Source organism: Echinops telfairi, unplaced genomic scaffold (genome assembly GCF_000313985.2).
Source record: "Echinops telfairi isolate 266 unplaced genomic scaffold, ASM31398v2 ScPeMD7_18;HRSCAF=68, whole genome shotgun sequence".
NCBI classification, from domain to species: Eukaryota; Metazoa; Chordata; class Mammalia; order Afrosoricida; family Tenrecidae; genus Echinops; species Echinops telfairi.
In genome coordinates this window covers 10,905,305-10,924,345 of record NW_022103915.1, presented here as the reverse complement: position 1 = coordinate 10,924,345, position 19,041 = coordinate 10,905,305, and the positions used below count along the sequence as shown (strand labels likewise).

Here is a 19,041-nt window from a genome sequence, read left to right as displayed (position 1 = left end):
ATTTCTAAGTTAGTTATTTTGTGGTTTCTTCTTTGTTGTTGCCGTTAAGTGCAATTGAGTTGGTTCCGACTCAGTGATCCAATGTAAAACATAATAGGACAGCACCTAGTCTTGCACCATCCTCACAATTGTTCTTATATTGGAGCCCATTGTTGGAGCCACTGTGTCCATCCATCTCGCTGAGGCCCTTCCTCTTCTTTGCTGCCCTTCCACTCTATCGGGGCCTGGTCCTTCTCTAGGGACTGGGTGCTCCTGATTCCATGTTCAAAGTACATGACTAAGAAACTAAGTCTTGCCATCTTGCCTCTAAGGAGCTCCCTGGCTGCACTTATCCCAAGCCAGTAGCGTGGGTTCTCGAGCAGCCCATAGTACTTTCAGTATTCTCCAGCGCCGTAATTCAAATGCAGTGATTCTTCTTAGGACTTCCTTACTCAAGGACCAATTTTCCCATGCATATGGAACAAGTGAACATACCATGGCTTGGGTCAGGCACACCTTACTTCTCAAAGTAACATCCTTGTTTTTCAACACTTTCGAGAATCGTGTGCAGCAGATTTACCTAGAGCAATGTGTCCATCCAGCAGTAAGCAAGACCAAAAAAGCCGTGACAGCTTCAGCCTTCTCTCCATTTGTAACGATGTTACCCATTGGTCCATTTGTGAGGCTCGCGTCTTCTTTACACTGAGTTGTGATACTGTAATCCTTGTTCTTCATCGCAAGTGCTCAGATCCTTCTGACTTTCAGCAAGCAAGGTTGTGCCATCTGCAGATTGCAGGATGTTAACCCTTCCTCCCATAGGAACCCTGCACTCTTCTTCATCTAATCCAGCTTCTCCGATGATTTGCTCAGCATCAAGATTGAACAAGTATGGTGAGAGGCTGATGCACACCTTCCCTGATTTTACACAACTGCCTCTTCATCCACGTACAAGTTCGTCCTGAGCACAGTGAAGTGTTCGGGAGCTTGCATTTTCTCACGGGTGTTCATAGTTTGTTACGCTCCACATAGTTGCAAGCCTTTGCAGAATCAATGAAATAACACAAACTTCTTTAGAAAAACGATGATTGATTTCCAAATACATGCGGATTTTCTTACTTATGTTTTTTGTGTTGATTTATAGCTAAATTCCTATGTGATCAGGCAACATACTTTGCATTATTTCATTCTTTGGTCTTTTAAATTTTTCAATGCTTTTGTAGGGTCAAGCATATGGTCAATCTAGTAACTGTTCCTTATATACTGAAAACATAGATTGTATTTGGCATTTATGGATACGGTCTTCTATATAAGTCAATTAAATTAATTTTGCTACTGGTATGGTTCAAATTGTCTATATTTTTAATGAGCTCGTGTCACTTTGTTTAGCATTTACTGAAATATGAGGGTTAAAATCTGCCAGTATGATTATAGATTTGCCTGTTTCTCTTTGTATAGTTGCTTGCATATTTTGAGGCTGTATTATCAGGTGCATAAAATTTAGGATTATCCTATACTTATTTTGAATTAAGGATTTTTATCTTGTTTACCCCCAGTAATGCTTTTGGTCTTAATTTTTACTTGGTCATATTCATCTATATTAATATGACACTAGCTTTCATGAGGGTTTGTGTGGTATAACATTTTCCATCCTTTACTTGCACTTTATCTTTGGCATTCTCATATATCATGCGTGCCTTGTAAGCCGCATATAGTTCTTTTAACTCATTTTCATAATATTTATCATTTAACGGAATAATTTAATCTATATGTATATAATTATTGCTATGTTTGATTTTAAGTTCATATTTTCTATGTGCTGCTTTCATTTTTCCTGCCTTTTCTGTGTTCCATCCCACTTTGCTTTCTTTTGTACTGATGGAGTATATTTGAACATTTTATTACTCCATCTTTATCTTAGTGGATTGTTCAGTTTTCTACTATTAAGGGTGACCCCAGAGATGATAATATGCATTCTTGATTTATTGGTGTCTACTATAAAATAACACTTTCCTATAAAATGATAAAACGCTTAGAAAATGTTAACTTCTTTTATAGTCTTCTGACTTTTATGCCATGTCTCTATGCCATATAGAAGTATTATCTTATAATTCCACAAAACATAATTATGGCTGCATTCATTAGGTCATCTTTCTTTTCTTCCTTTCTGTATCTGTAAGCTTCCATCTAAAATTTAATTTTTTACCTCCAAAATATGACTGTAATATTTTATTCAGCACCATTCTTCTGGGGAAAAACTTTCTCAGTTTGTATTTGTCTGAAAATGTCTTTTTTCATCTTTAGTTTTTAAGGGCTATTTACTCTCTGTCTCCGCTCCTTCCTTGCCGTCTCTTGTACTGATTGAGTATTGAGTGTATTTGAACGTTTTATTACTCCATCTTTATCTTTGTGAGTATAGGATTCTAAATTAGTGGCAATTATCTTTTCATACTCTGAAGATAGATCATTATCTTTTCATTTCATTGTTTCTATTGAGAAGTTAGCTGTCAGTTATTGATGCTCTTTTGATGGTACTTTTTGATCTCATCATTTAAAATTTTTGTCTTTATTTTTATTCTTTTAGAAGCTTTACCCATGATATAATTAGTTATGGTATTATTTATATTTGTCTTTTGGGAGGTTCATAGTACTTTTTGATTCTGTGTCTTTTGTCAATTTTGGAAAATAAGCATTTTTGCTTTGTTTAGTGCTAACTCAGTACTTAATTAAGATATATTTTACACGTGATACATATATGCATATAAAGTATACCACTGAATAAATTTAGACAAATATATAACCTTCATGTAATCATCATCCTGATAATAGAAAGCTACTATGTCATGACATTACGTAGAATCAGAATGTGATGATCTTCTAGCTCCTCTCCAGGCAGCACTATTTTGCCCTTGTACCGATCAATGCTATCAGGATAGATTAGTGTTGCCTCTTCTTCACATTTATATAAAAGGGATCAAATATATGTGCTGTTGGGTCTGACTTCAATGATTCAACCTAATATTCATGAGATTAATTCATGTTGTTGAGAATGCTAGAAGTCTTTTTATTCTTGAATAAGTATTTTGTTGAATGAACATGCCACAGTTCGTTCCATCTTCCTATTGATGTATGTTTGGATTGTTTCCAATCTCTGGACTCTGGATAAAGTAGGACCCATGGTGTTGCCATGGTTAAAGCATCCACTGCTATCCCAAACCTTGGCCATTCAAACAGCAGGTGCTCTGTGGGAGAGAGAGGTAGAAAACTGTTTATGTAAAGAATCACAGCCAGGGAAACTCTATGAGGCAGTTCTAATCTGCCCTGCAAGGTTCACTTTAAGTTGGAATCAATGCCGAGCTGGTAGGTTTTGGTTTAGGAACTTTGTGTATAATTCTTATTGTGGGCATATGTATCGCTTTTTTTGGCTATATATCCAGGAGTAGATTTTTTTAGGTCGTATAATTTATAAAAAATGTGTAAAAAGGCCTTTAAAATGATTTTGCTATATTTTTGAATAATATTTTATTAACATGACTTACTCATTCCAATATATTCCTTCCCTTCCCATACGGATTATGATATTTTATATTTTATCTAACAACATATGAGATTTTCATTTACTCCATACCTTGACTAGCACTAGCAATTGCCAGCCTTTTAATTTTAGTCATTTTGGTGGGGTATGTGTGGTTTTAATTGACATTTTCCAGTTGGCTGATGTTAAGTATCTTTGGGTATTCATATTGGTCATATAGCTTATTCTATGACATACCTGATGTACATTCATTAATTGGGTTGTTTTCTAATAATTGATATGCAGTTTTTTTTAATTTTTGCAATCTGATATGAGTCACTTGTCAAATTTATATATTGCAATTTTTTCAGTGTAAAACTTACTGTTTTGTTGTCTTTTGACGATTTTGCTTTTCATTTTACTAAAGTGAAATTTATTGTTATTGCTATTATTATTATATACTTAGTGCCTTTCATGTCCTGTCTAAGAAATATTTACCTCTCTAAGGTGTAGTGTGGTTATGTGCTGGACTGCAATCTGAAAGTCCGGCAGTTCGAAACCACCAGTCACTCCGAGGGAGAAAAACCAACCTTTCTACTCCTGTTAACAATTACAATCTCTGAAACTCACAGGGGAAATTCTACTTTGTCCTATAGGATTGCTGTGATTCAACATTGACTTCATGGCAGTGAGTCTGAATTTAGAAGATTATGATCGAGGGTTGTTATGAGTCAGAGTTGATTCGATGTCAGTGGGTTAAGGTTATGAAGATGTTCTCCTATGTTTTCTTTCAGAAGATTTATAGTTTATGCTGCACATGTAAGTCTATGATCCATCGAAAAAGTTTAATTCTGTGTATATATGTGTGCATGTGTTATGGTTAATTTATTTCCCTATGAATTATTCCAGCACAATTTATTGAAAATATTGCCCTGTTTCCTTTAAATTACATACATGTCTGATCATGCATGTGTGAGTTTATTTCTGGACTGTTTTTCTGATCTACATCTCTATCCTTAAATCAATACAAGGGAGTCCCCCGCAAAAAAGCAGAATTTTTTTCAAAGCTACATATTTAAATTTTTAAACAAAACAACCTTATCACCTTCAAAGTACTCTCCTTTACACTTAATACATTTGTCAAATTTGTGATTCCATTCTTGGAAACAGTTTTCAAACTCGTGTTTGGGTGGCTGACAGCTCCTCCCTCGTTTTTTTCTTCACCTCTTCTATGTTGTCAAATCACTGTCCTTTCATGTCCCCCTTCATTCGTGGAAACAAAAAGAAGTTGCATGGAGCAAGGTCAGATGAGTAAGGTGTGTGGGGAAAGAGAGGCATGCTGTTTTATGCCCAAAACTGGTGCACTGAGATAGCTGTATGAGCAGGTGCATTGTTGTGGTGGCAAAACCAGCACCCTGCCTGCCACCAATAAGGCCTTTTTGGTCACACACCGCTTCTCAATTTTTTCAGAACCTCTAAAAGAAAGCTCGATTAACAGTCTTACCTGGTGGAATGAACTCCAAGTGCACGCTCCTCTTCACATCAACGAACCAAATAAGAATCGTCTTGAACTTTGATGTGGTGTCTTCCACTGGCTTGACTGATGTGTGCTTTGGGGTTCGTAAGAATAGCACCATGTCTCATCACTAGTTATGACCTTGGGGAAAAGTCTGGGTTGCTTAGGAGCTGTTCTTTCAAAGGACGGCATGTTTCCACTCCACACTCTTTTTCCTGGTCAGTCAGAACCCAAGGCACAAATTTCACAGAGACCCTTCCAAATCTTCCATTAAAATTCACCAACTGAGCTCCAAGATAGTCCAGATAACTTCCCCATTTCTTCAATGGTCTGTCGTCGGTCTTCGAGCACAAATGCATGAATTTTGTTGACATTTTCATTCATTTGGGAAGTTGACAGATATCCAGAAGGAAGTTTGCCATCAAGCGACATTTCACCTTTTTTGAAATGAAAAACCACTCATACACTTGAATTTTTCCTCTTGCGCTGTCCTTGTAAGCTGTGTTCAACATCACAACAGTTTCTGTGGCATTTTTCCCAAGCAGGGAACAAAATTTCACAACCTTTGCTGTTCTCTGAAAAATGCCATCACAAAAAACGAGGTTCCAGTGAAACTGCTTTTACAAAGAAATTCACGTGACCAGAGAGAACCTTCCCAGGTGATGCCACTGGGTGCACTAACTCTCACCTAGTGGCCCAGTAGGGAAAAAATGCATACTACTAAACTTTACCCAGTGGAGCTTTTCCTAGGGTTGGGTACCCCTTTCTATAAACTGTCAAGTACTTTAGCTTAGTAGTAAGACTTGACATTTAGCACACGTCTTCTTTGATCATCTGTTTTAGAACACTTTATTGTGCTTTAGATGAAAGTTGGCATATTCACTAGTTTTCCAATCACTGACACATACATAAATTGTTCTGTGACACTGGTTGCAATCCTGCAATGTGTCGACACTCTCCCCAGTCTCCCTGGCTGGTTTCCATTTGTTGAGTTTCCCTGTGTGTCCCTGCCTTCTCATCTTTGGTTTTGGACAAATGGTGCCCTTTTGGTCCCATCCAGTTGATTGTTCTAAGAAGCACATTCTCCAGAGGTGCTATTGTTCATTTCATGGGTGTGCCTATTGCTTGATTAGCCCTGGTTGTGTAGTGATTGCGTGTTTCACTGCTAACTGCCAGGTCACCAGTGGGAAACCACAGCTGCTCCTTGGGAGAAAGACCGGACTTTCTGCTCCTGCAGAGTTATAGTCTCGGAACCCACAGGGTCCGTTCTCTCCTGCCCTGTTGGGTCGCGTTGAGTCGGCATCGATTCAATGGAAGTGAGTTTGGTTTGTTTGTTTGTGGCGTATTGTTTGGCTAAAACGTGACCTCTCTTGGAGTGTTCCAAGTTAGAAGGCTGTTTTAGGGTACTAATCTAACGGGTTCCCCCAGTCTTTTTCAGACTTGGAAGTCTATTCCTTTTTTAATTTAATGATCTCATTAAATTATGGCTACAGAACTCTCTGCTCATCTTTCAGACGTGGATAAATAAATTAGTAAAGATGGAAGAGAGCTTCCAATCCCAGGTTCACTTCTTGAAGTTTCATTCTGTTTCGGATCATAGACTCATGATTTCCCCATAACACTTTATGGTTGTTTGTGCTTGATCCCATCCAGTTTTGGGTGTTTTTCTCAGCAGGGATAGTAGCTTGAATTACTGTATCTGTTATTTCTGGAAATGGAGCCAGATTTTTTGTGTGTAATATTTTTGACCATGGAATGTAGGTCATATTTTTTTAAAGCTTTGGCACATTTAAGAACATCTTTTTTTAAAATAATGTCTTTTTATTGCTTCATACATGACAAAAAGAACCCACCTCTGATTCACTGTTAAAATATGTAAATAGTGCTTCCTGGTTTTCTGACATTTAGAGTTACAGAAGAGAAATCTTAGACAAACATGGTTTTGTCTTTTGTAAGAGTAATTTTTTCTCTCTTTCCTTAATGCTTGGAGACTTTCTTCGTTTGTTAAAAAGAATGTTTCCTAAATGTTCTGGATGTGAGCATCCCTCATTAATTCTGCCTGTGATACGAAGTGCCTTTTCAATCTTGAAATGAGGTCCCTTTCCGTCTTTTCAAGAATTTTCTCATAAATCAAGTTTTAACTTGTGACTTTCTTATCATTGTTTTGATTCACACTGAAATACTTATGATGCTTAGGCCATGTTTGTGTATTCTGTAGCTGTTATAAGCATTATTTTATATACAGCTATCTCTGTCTTTATGTTCTTAGCCTTTTGGATTGGTTTCTCCTATACCTTGCTTGTTATCTCCCCACCATACTCCTGAAAATCAGCTCTGCTATTTATTGCTTTAAGTGAGGATTTATCATTTTATTTTTTATCTGTTACATTTATTAGTATTATTTTCCAAGTTCATTTCCTCCCAATTCTGTTAACTTCAACCGCACTCTGAATGTCTTTGGCTTTCTACTATTGTTTTTATTCCTCGCATTGCAGATGTTACACATTTTCTAAAATCTTTTGATCCACCGAGCAGATGGCTTCCAGATATGTTTCTTCACTCTATTGTTTCCTTTCCATTTACTAAAGTACATTTTTAATTGGCATGCCATTCTTTCCTTAAAAACAAAAACAAAACAATGTAATTTTCACCTTAAAAAGGCACTCATGTTAAGTGTGCAGCTTGACAACTTTCAACAAATGTATATGCCCCTGTCAGCAACACCATATTCAAGGTATAGAGCTCTTCCATCACCCTAGAAAATTCCCTCTTGTCTCTTTGCAATCAATCCACACCCACCCTGACGACCACTGATTTGTTTTTGATCATTATAGATTCATTTTGCCATTTCTAGAATTTCATCTAAATTGGTTCATGGGATGTGTACCATCTTTGTTTCTGCATCATTCACTCAGCATATTGTCTTAAATATTTATCCATGTTGCTGTAGCGATCACTCCTTTTTATTGTTGCATTGTGGATATATCATAATTAGTTCATGATTCATGGGTGTTGGTGGAAATATACATTTGTATTTCTTCGTAAATACGTCAGGAGTGAACATGTTGGATCTCATAGTTCAGAAGTCCACTACCATGACTCAGTTCTGCCTCATAGCAATCCCGTCCCGGGTTTCCACGCCTGTACAGATTTACAAGAACAGATAGCTTCATCCCTCTTTCTGAGAGCTTAACCGGCAGTGCCACCAGGGCACCTTGATCATCTGGTGGTGCATATTTAATTTTTACAAGAACTGTCCAGATAGTTCTTCAAAAGTGATGGTAACATTCCCTCCAGCAATGGATTAGTGCTCTAACTGTTTTATATTCTTGCCCACAATAGTTACTTTGTTCTAAAGGATTGCTATGAATCAGAATCAATTCGAAGACAGTGCATTTGGTTTTTGGTATTGCCAACGTTTGAGATGGTTCATTTTTATAATTTTAGGCTAGCAGAGAACTGTTTAGTAGACATTGTGGAAATACCCAATCATGTCACATTGTTGTTTTTGCATTTCTCTGGTGACTACTGGTAGTATCTTTTTAGGTGTTTATTGGTAATTTTTATATCTTTTTTTAATATATAAATGATTTTTAAAAAATAGACTCTTTTGATATGCTGTGAAATGCCCAAATAAATCTTCTACTCATTTTTCTTTCTTTCTTTAAAAAATTTTTTTTTCTTTTTTTCCCTCATTTTTCAATTGGGTTGTTTGTCTTATTACATTCAAAATATAAGCCTTTTAATCAGATTTATGTATTATGAATATGTTTTCTCAGTCAGGAACTTTTTTTTTTAGGTATTTTTGGGAGTAAAGTGTGAAATTTGATACATTTTGTTTGATCAGTCTTTAATTTTATTTTAGGGTTCTTTCTTTTGTCTTAAGACTGTGAAGAAATTCTCCTATTTTTTTTCTTTCAGTTTTCTAGTTTAAGCTTTTAGATTTAAGTCTGATCCATTTGGAATTAACTTTGTATGGTAGTAATTAAATGTTGATTCAAACTTTTTTTGCCATATGAATATCTTCTTGTTTCACTACAATGTGCTGAAAATGTTTTTCTTTTGGCATTCAATTGCTTTGGCTCCTTTGTTGAAGAGCAGTTGACCACAATTGTGTATTTCTAAACTCCTTACACTGATACTATACGATCTTGATTATTGTAGCTTTTTAGTAAATCTTGAAATCATGTGGTTTAAGGCCTCCAAATTTATTCTTTTTCAAAATTGTTTTGGCTGTTTTAGGAGTTTTGCATTCTAAAATAAATTCTAGCACCAGCTTGTCTGTGTCTATGAAACCATCTGCTAGACTTTTTACTGGGATTGCACCAAGTAAACGGTTCAACGGGGGAATCGATATTTTCTCACTATTCAATTCTGATCAACATGGCCTATCCATTTTTTAACAGTCTTTACTTTTTCTTAGCAATTTCGTTAGTTTTCAGTGCACAAGTTTTGTAGATATTTTGATAAAGTTGTTCCTAATATGATATATTTTTGGATGCTATAGTAAATAGTTAACAATTTAATATTGTAATTGTTTATTACTACTATGTAGACCTACAATTCCTTTTTGTAGGCTGGCTTTTTATCCTGCTACCTAGTTTTATTAACCTTAGTTTGGGGAGCTTTTTAAAGCAGATTTCTTAAGATTATCTGCATACATAGTTATGCCTGCTACAAATAAAGCTACTTTTTCTTTTCCTCTTTAATTTCTTTCCTGTTCTTCCCTTCTCTTCCCTGTCCTCCTCCCGCTTATCTCCTTTTGTTTTTCCTCCCCTTGCAGTACCTCATTCTGGAGTAAACAGAAGTTCTGAGAGTAGACAGCCTTATTCATTTATTTCTGATCGTTAAGGAAATTATTCAGTCATTCACCATTAAATGTAATGTTAGCTGTAAGTTTTTTCTAGATGCCTTTCATCAGATTGAAGAAGTTGCTATTTTTAATTATCGATGAACTTTTATCATGAATGGGTGTCAATTTTCATTAAGTGCATTTTGTCCTCTACTGAAGTGGTCATGTGATTTCCCTTTTTTTTTTTCTGTTAATACGATAAATTACATGGATTTGATTTGCAATATTAAAGCAATCTCACGCTCCTGGGGTAAACAAAACCCACAACATTATGCTATGTTATTGTGCTAGATTCAATTTGCTAAATTTTTGTGAAGCATTCTTGTTTCTCTATTTATGAAGGATCTTGGTCTAATTCTCTTTCGTTGTGATGTTTCCACGTGGCTTTGTTCATAGGGTCATTCTGGCTTCATAAAACGAGAGTTCTTATCCTCTGTTTTCTGAAAGAGGTTATGTAGGGTTTGTTTTTTCTTTTCTAAATGGTTAGTAGAATTCACCAATAGCTTCATCTGGGCTTGGAGTTTTCTTTTTAAAAAGTTTGAATTATGAATTCACTTTCTTTGCTTGTGAGACTATTTAAGTTTTGTGCTTTTTAGTGAGCCAGATTTTGTAACGTTGCCTTTCACTGAATGTATGCATTTCATCGTAGTTGTCAAATTTATTGGCATGCGTATAGGCTCTGTAGTGATGTCCTGCCTTTCATTCCTGATAGATCAATTTGTGTCTTCTCTATTTATTTCTTCCTTGGGCTAACTAAGGAGCTCTGGTGGGCTGATGGTTAGGTGCTGGCCTGCTAATCATAATGTCAGCAGTTCAAATCCACCAGCTACTCTGCAGAAGTCCAGAGCTGCAGTCTTGGAAACTCATAGGGGGAGTACTACCCTGTCCTTTGAGTCTGAATCACTTCAATGGCAGTGAATTTTTAAAAAATGTCCTGACTAACTAGACACTTTTCAATTTTATTGAACTTTCTGAAAAAGCTAGCTTTGGGTTTTATTGATTTTGAAGATTTGTTTTCTATTTTGTTAAATGTTTTATGTTTTTCTTTCTACTAATATTATACTTTATTTGTTCATTTAAAAAAATCTATGGTAGAAGCATAGATAATTTATTTTGGACTTCTATTTTCTAACATAAGCATTTGTAGATGTAAGTTTCCCTTTAAACATTACTTTATTTGCACCTCACAAACTTAATAAATTGTGTTTTTATGGCGTTTCAGTACAGAATAATTTCAAAATAATCCTTGTAACTTCTTCATTGATGTGTGAATGATTTTGAAGTAGGTTTTAAAATTAATAAATATTTGATATATTCCAGACAGATTTTATCAGATTCTTAGATTAATTGCATTGTTGTCAGAGAACATGTTTTTATGATTTAGCTCCATCAAAATGTTTGAGACTCATTTTATCATCCAGAATGTTGTCTAGCCTGGCAAATGTTGCACATGCAATTGAAAGGGGTGTTTATTCCACAGTGATTGAGTAGACATGTCTGTCAAAAATAATTAGGTCTAGTTGTCTTGAAAAGTTGATATAGTCAGCTATTTTTATTGATTTCATGTCCGCTTGTTTTATCAATTACTGAGAGGGAACTGTTGAAATTTATAACTTCATTTATGGATTGTGTATTTCTCCCTTCAACATTGTCGACTTTTGTTCCGTGTCACTTGAAGCTTTATAACTAGATGCACAAAATTTTGTGATTGTAATGCTTTCTTGATGAATGGACTCTTTAGTCATCATAAAATATCCTTCTTTGTCCTGTAGATGATCTTTTCATTGGAGCCTAGCTTATTTATATTTATATTTATATAGATACTTAAACTTTCTTAGGATTAACATAAGGAGTCCTGGTGTTGTGGTGTTTAAGCATTTGGTTGCTATCCTAAGGTTTGGGAGTTTGAACCTGTCCTCTGCTGTGGGAGCATCGGCTCCATAAAGATTACAGAAATGGAAACTATGGGCTAATTCTACTCTGCTTTGCAGAGTCTCAGTGCATCACAATTGACTCAGTAACCCACAACACGATTAGTATATGCATGGTATTACTTTTCTCTCTGCTGACTTTTAAGTATTTTTGTCGTATATTTCGAGTGTGTTCCTCATGGGAAGCATATACTATTTTATTGTTGTTGTTCGGTGTCATGGAGTTGGCTCCGACCCACAGTGAGCCTGTGCAGCAACACAATGAAATAGTGCCCAGTCCTGTGCCATCCCCGCCCTTGTGCTTATGCTCGAGCCCGCTGATGCAGCCACGGTGTCCATCCCTCTCCCGCGGGCCTTCCTCCTTCTCATTGCCCTTCAGATTTACCAACACGATGGCCTTCTTTCGGCACTGGTCTCTGCTAACAACATTTCCAAAGCATGGAAGACGAAGTCTCGTCGTCCTTGCCTCTAAGGAGCACGCTGGCCGTGCTTCTTCCAAGACAGATCGCTTTGTTCTTGTGGAAGACCTTGGTACTTTCGGGACTCTTATCCAGCACCACATTTCAAATGCATTGACTCTTCTTGGTTCTGCCTTATTCCGTGTCCAACTTTCACATACTTATGGGACAATGGAGATACCATGGCTTGGGCCAGGCCCACCTTAGTCCTCAAAGTAACAGCCTTGCTTTTCAGTGCGCTAAAGCAGCAGATTTACCCCATGTGATGATGCTTCAATTTGATCTCTTGACTGCTACTTCCATGAGCACTGATTGTGGATGCAAGCAACCCAAAATCCTTCACAGCTTCAACCTGTTTTCCCATTGTCTGCATGGTACCCATTGGTCCAGTTGGAAGATGAGTTCGGTCTTCCTTCCCTTGAGTTGTCGTCCACACTGAAGGTGACAGTCCTTGATCTTCATCAGCTGGTGCTTCGATTCCTTCTCACGTTCAGCAAGCAAGGTTGTGTCATCTGCGTATCAAAGGGTGTTAATAAGCCCTTCTCCGATCCTGTTACCACACTCTTCTTCATACAATCCGGCTTTTCTGATCATTTGCTCGGCATGCAGATTGAATAAGTATGGTGAGGGAATACACCTGGCTTGGTTTTAAGCCATCCATTATTCCCTTGTTCAGCTTGCACAACTGCCTTGTGATCCATGTGCAGGTTCCCCATGAGCACAACGAAGTGTTCTGGAATGCCCATTCTTCTCAAGGTCATCCAAATTGTATTATGGTCCACACAGTCAAATGCCTTTCTTCAGTCAATGAAACACACGTAAACATCTTTCTATTCTAAATATAGTGATATTTTATTACTTCACAAGAATCCTATGTACTTTCCTTCTCCATCATTTCTATTCTTGTTATCAAATATTTTACTTCTATTAATCGTACAATATATTGCTATTTTTAAAAATTAAATCATATTTTAACAGAAATTTAAAACAAGTAAAAGGGTTTTTTTGTGTGTCATTGTCAACCAGATTTGACTATTTATTCTTTTTTTTGGAGAGCAGTTCTCTTTATTGCTCGGGGCAAGGGGTGCTCAGGAGCTCTTGGCAGGGCGAGTCCGCTTCCTCTTCACCATCACAGGCTCTGGCTGCGGAGGACGGCGCTGGCTCTGCGGATAGCAGCCGTGCGAAGGTCAGGGCGGTCCTTGTTCTTGCGGATCATGTGCAGGATGCTGCTGAGCGTGGCCCGGGCGTTCTCGTTAATTGTGGTCCGAACATAGGAGGTGGCTGGCTTCCGCTGGCCTGACCTCCGTTTCAGGACCACCACAACCCCCTTGCCGTCTGCAGCGGGCTCGACACCCACCGTCTTGCGGTGTAGCTGGGGGCTTTCAGGTGATTGGGGTCGGTGCTGTACGTGTGCTTGTTCCTCTTGATCAGGAACCTGGAGCAGTTCCGCACGACCATCCATTGCAGATTCGCGGACGTGGCGGCGGCTCCTCTCCCTACCGCGGCCGGAGACGGAAAGAGCTTGACTAGTTATTCTTTGTGTCCGTTTAAGTTTCCGTCTTGTGACCCGTTTCCTTCAGCCTGGCTTGCGTTCTTCTATTTTTTTTCCTAGCTCATTGGTATTTTATGGAAAAGCCCCAAATAGTTATAACCAAAGACACAACGTGTTCATTCAACCATGTGCTATCACCATATGAAACATTCAGATTATTTTTTACATCCTTAATAGTAACACATTTAAAAATATAGTCAAAACTCACTCTCCCTGAAAATGAATGATACAAAAGCAATGACGTAACAATAACTTTGGCAATTAATTGACAGTCTTGTGTTGAAAATGCACGTGATCACTCTACCTCTATTTAAGGTCACAAGTAGTTTAGTTTTGACTTTCTTCAAATACCTGACCCTTCCACAATCACCATCATAAATGACAAACGGTGTTCACTAATCTCCTCTACATTTCTGATAAGAAATTAGCAATCATTCTTATCTTTGTTTCCCTGTAAGTCATATGTCTCTCTTGTCCCTGATTGCTTTTCATATGCCCTGTTTGTCACTGCTTCTCAAACATTACGATTAGTTTTGATGTGTTTTCTCTTATCTTTCCTTGGAGCCATTGAGCTTCTTTAATCTGTGGGTTTACAGTTTTCTTCATCAGATTTGAAAATTTCTGGCCATGTTTCTTCAAATGTTTTCTCCTTTCTGCTCCTTAGGGGCTTTGCTCACTTATCCTTTCTATGGCCTCTCCTAGTCTACAGTTCATTAAAGGTCTGTTTATTTTTCTCTCGGTACTTCAGTGTGGATCGTTTCTGTTGTTAAACCCTCTAATTTGCAGGTAACTGATCTTTTTCTGCAATGTCTAATTAGCTATTAGGCTTATTGAATATGTTTTTAATTATGTGTATTGGATTTTATTTCAAGAAGTTTCATGTAGTTATTATTTCTTCCATCTGTCTCTTCATTATGTTCATTGATGACTGAATATCTTCAATGAAATATCTTTGAAGATATTTCAAATTCTTTGCTAATTACTGTACTTACAATTCATATCTTCCCTTTGAAGATATTTCAATTTCGTTGTCTGCTAAGGACTTCACCACGGTAATTTTCACATTTATTTCTATTCACTCCCTCCACCCCTGGTTATGCCTAACATTTTCCCTCCATTTTTAAACATCAAGGAAGTTTTGGCTGTATGATAGACTGTGCATATTTCATGATGGAATGTCTGATCATCTTTCGTTAAAGTGTACTAAAGTGTGTTGGCGCTTGTTTTAGCACTCAGTTAAGTTACTGGTGGATCCAATTGATCTTTGCAAAGCTCTTGAGTTTTGATAGGGTGAGTCAAGAGCCCTCTTTTCTCTAAGCCTAGAATAGGCCTGTTGCTAAGATTCAACTCACCTGGAGTCTCTCCTGAATGCTCTTGGTCTTCAACAAGTTCCCTCCATGCTGACTGGCTGAACTTGCTGATCTCTTGGACTGATAGGAACACTAGGACTTGTGTAAATTACAGATCCCCCATAGTTGTGCTTTACCTATGCCCGTGGGATTTTACCTTTTACATGTTCAGTTTATATAAAACCAAGGACTCAGAAGGACTCCTACTCAGATGTCTAGACCTTTTTTGGGGCATATATTTTTTCTCTTTGTTACTCCATGCAGCAAATTCTAGCCACTGTGCCTCTCCAAACTCCAATTTCTTCTCCCTCAACTCAATGAAACCACCTTCTCTTTCTGCTTTTAGGTTTAAAGTCTGGAAATTGTTTCCAGGAAGACAGCCTGGATTGTAGAGTGATTGTAAGAGCTCAATGATTCTCTCTTTCAAGGCTCACTGTGCCCAGTGCCTGTAGTCCAATTTCTAAGAACAAGTGTTTTATATGTATTTTCCATTTTTATTTTGGTCATGGTGGGAAGACAAGTTCAATGACTCTATCAAGGTTGGAAGCATGATTCTTGCCTGCTTTAGTTTTATGCTGTAATTTTTTTTATCACTTTTTGAACGAGGAGAGATCCATTATGATGATAATATTTGCCAACTGATAAAGTGTATCGATTACCTTTCTATCAGAATAAATGATGGTGTTTCTCAACTATAACAATCTGTGCTTTATTCCCAGAGATTTTAAGTTATTAGCTTTAACATCTACTCAGACATAAGTATTTTTTTTTTTAACTTTGGCCGGTGATTTTTGATAGATGGCCAAAACTAAGAATCGCTAGTCAAAAAATTTCTCATATAGCTTTAATGAACTTAAATGGATTTTCTGATAACTTCTTCCTAACTCAGTGCCACTCTGGACAAATGCAATAAAAAAAACTATACTACTGCTATGTCTGCCCCAGAATATCCCCACCACTCACATTTATAGCATTCATGTCTAGAACAGCAGGGGTCTCTAGATCCCTGCTCAAGTGTTTTGTCTGCTGCACATTCTGAATTGTTGGTGTCTGAGAAGAAGTCCAAAGGTCTTTCTAGTCGGGTTCTAGTACACACACACACACACACACACACACACACACACACACACGAGCTTATTCCAAACAAGGTGTTCTTATGCACATCTCGGCCGTTGGCTGAAGGCTGCGGACACGTGTGTGCAGTCTTACTCTCATTAGGGTGCCTTAAAAAAGGTCCAGTAGAAACAATGGCTTAGAGGAGGGGTTTCTGGGTCAGATAAATTCAAGACAGAGCTGTCAGCTTGGAAGGTAATGATGACTGGATTTTAGGATTGCACAAGGATCAAGGAATATTTTTCCATCATGAAAAGGCAACTGTTGTTTCTTTGAGGGTAGCAAGAACTATCCTATAAGAAGTTCATTGGCAAACCGTACCCTATCCACCCTTCAGCTCGGATCCTGCCCCATTCAGACATATTTTTGCACCTCAAACTCAAAGAACATTTAAAGAAACACAATTTGGGTGCCTCAAGGATGCTCAAACTGCCATTTTGAGATGATGTCAATCCCAGAGCATGGGGTTCTTTAGGGAAGAGATAGATAGACAGCAACGTCTCTTACAGAAGTGTATAACCCTAAATGGAGACTATGTCAAGAAATAATAGCTTGATATTTAGGTATTTTTGTTTAATAAAAGTTGATATGATTTTCATAGCAATACTTTTTCACTTGCCCTCATGTGTATACATGAATTTTACTCCTAATTACAAGTATCGGTGTCATCTTCTTAATATTTATAATGAGTCTGCAAACATTCTCATAATATACTAACTTAGGGTTAATCAGTGGACAGATTTGACCCTTTGTAACAACTTTAATTAGAGTTGCTATGAGTTGGACCAGTACTTTTCAGTCAGTTTGTCGTATTGTGGTGGCTTGTGTGTTGCTGTGATGCTGGAAGCTATGTCACTGGTATTTCAAATGCCAGCAGGGTCACCCAAAGGGACAGGTTTCAGTGGAGTTCCAGGCTAAGAACAGACAACAAAGGACTCTGTTCTCCACGTCGGGGGAAGGAGTGCTGACAACTTTATGCGCAGCCTCAAACATTGTCAGTTACCGAAGAACTAACTAACGGAAGCAGAACATTGTCCGAGATCGTGCCAGAGGATGTGCCCTTCCGGTCAGAGGACACTCGAAATGTGACTGAGAGGAGCTGCTTTCTCGGAGGGGAGTTGACCATGGTGACATGAGTCAGGTAAAGCCTATGGGAATGGAACCTTCGGGATCTTCATTTGCAGATGGGCCATTACATAAGGTAATGAGACACATCTGCTAATGGTTGGAACCGGAATGCTCAAAGTATGAATCTATGTGTTCAACAATGAAATGGAGCATATAAAGATCGATATCCTAGGCACGAGCGAGCTGAAATTGATTGGTATTGGTCATTTTGAATCAGAAAGGCATATGACGTACTATACCAGGAATAACACAACCACGTTGCATTCATTGTTAAAAAGAACACTCTAAACTCAATCTTGCAGTACAATGCTGTCTTTGATAGGATAAGATCTATCTGCTTTCAAGGAAATTCAATCAATACAAAATAAATTTATGCACCAACCACAAAAGTTAGAGATGAAGAAATTGAAGAATTCTACTAACATCTTCAGTCTGAAATTGATAATACATGCAATCAAGATGCATGAATAATTATTGTCAATTGGAATGAAAAAGTTGGAAACAAAGAGGAAGGAACAGTAGTTGGAAAATATGATCTTGGTGATAACAAATGAGCTGGAGATCCTGGGACAGAATTTTGCAAGATAACGACTTGTTCATGGCAAATATCTTTTTTTCAACAGCTCTAAAGCTGACTACACACATGGACTTCTCCAGATGGGATTCACAGAAATCCGATTGATTATATCTCTGGGACAAGAAGATAGAGAAGCCCAGTATCAGCAGCTAAAGCAGGCTAGATCATCAATTGTTCATATATAATTTCAGGTGAAAGCTGAAGAAAATTAAAATGAGTCTACGGCAGCTTAAATACGATCTTGATTCTAACCCACATGAATTTTGAGAACGTCACAGAAATAGATTTGACTCGTTAAACACTAAAGACGAAAGACCCAATGAGCTGTGGGAGGACATCAAGAGCATCATCCGTGAAGAAAGCAAAAGGTCCTTAAAGACAGGAATGTAAGCAAAGATCAGTGTGTTAGAAGAGACTGGGACACTTGCTCTTAATCACAGAATAGCTAGGGCATGCGGAGTACATGATGAAGGAGGCACGCCTCTTGGTCACAAATGCTGAGGCCTAGAAGGGTACAAGTGCTGGTAGGTAAGCACGTCCCATGATATAGAACCCTGAAAGAAAAGGTATTGGACTGATGGATTGCAACAGGCTCTGCTCCCTATTTAGCAAAGAGAGACTCATCTACATTGAGCGAGGATCACAGATTTGGAACTATCTATATGGTCTTTTTCCTTTTTGTTTTTTGTGGGGTTTTTTTGCTGTTTTTGTTGTTTTGTTTTCTGTTTAATTTTTGTTTGTGTTTCTCTTTTGGTGTTTATATAAGATAGGCAGAATAAGAAATCCTGAGGAGATAGCAATGGGACCAATGGCTATGGGGTGGGTGGGGATGCATTGGACAGGAGGACATGGGAGAGGGAAGCAGTGAGTCAATGATGACAGGGACAGGGGGAATAACAAGGGATCTAAAATTGATGGCAAGGAAGGCGTAGCATTCCTGGTCATGTTTGATCAACTGAAATGTATCCAAAAGGAATTACTGAGAGGTGAACGATGGTAAACATGATAGTGGGGCAGGAGGAAAGGAAAAAGAAGAAGCAGGAAGAAGAATGTAAAAATTACAATTATATATATA

At 37.7% G+C, this 19,041-nt stretch overlaps 1 protein-coding gene and 1 pseudogene across 11 annotated transcripts in view; one reads left to right on the top strand and one right to left on the bottom strand.

Annotated features, from left to right (window-relative positions):
• The window catches only part of UNC79 (unc-79 homolog, NALCN channel complex subunit), a 299,617-nt gene that overhangs the window by 99,064 nt on the left and 181,512 nt on the right, over window positions 1-19,041 (top strand). The gene's annotated exons all lie outside the window — the stretch shown is intronic.
• LOC105979994 lies at window positions 13,336-14,172 on the bottom strand (annotated as a pseudogene).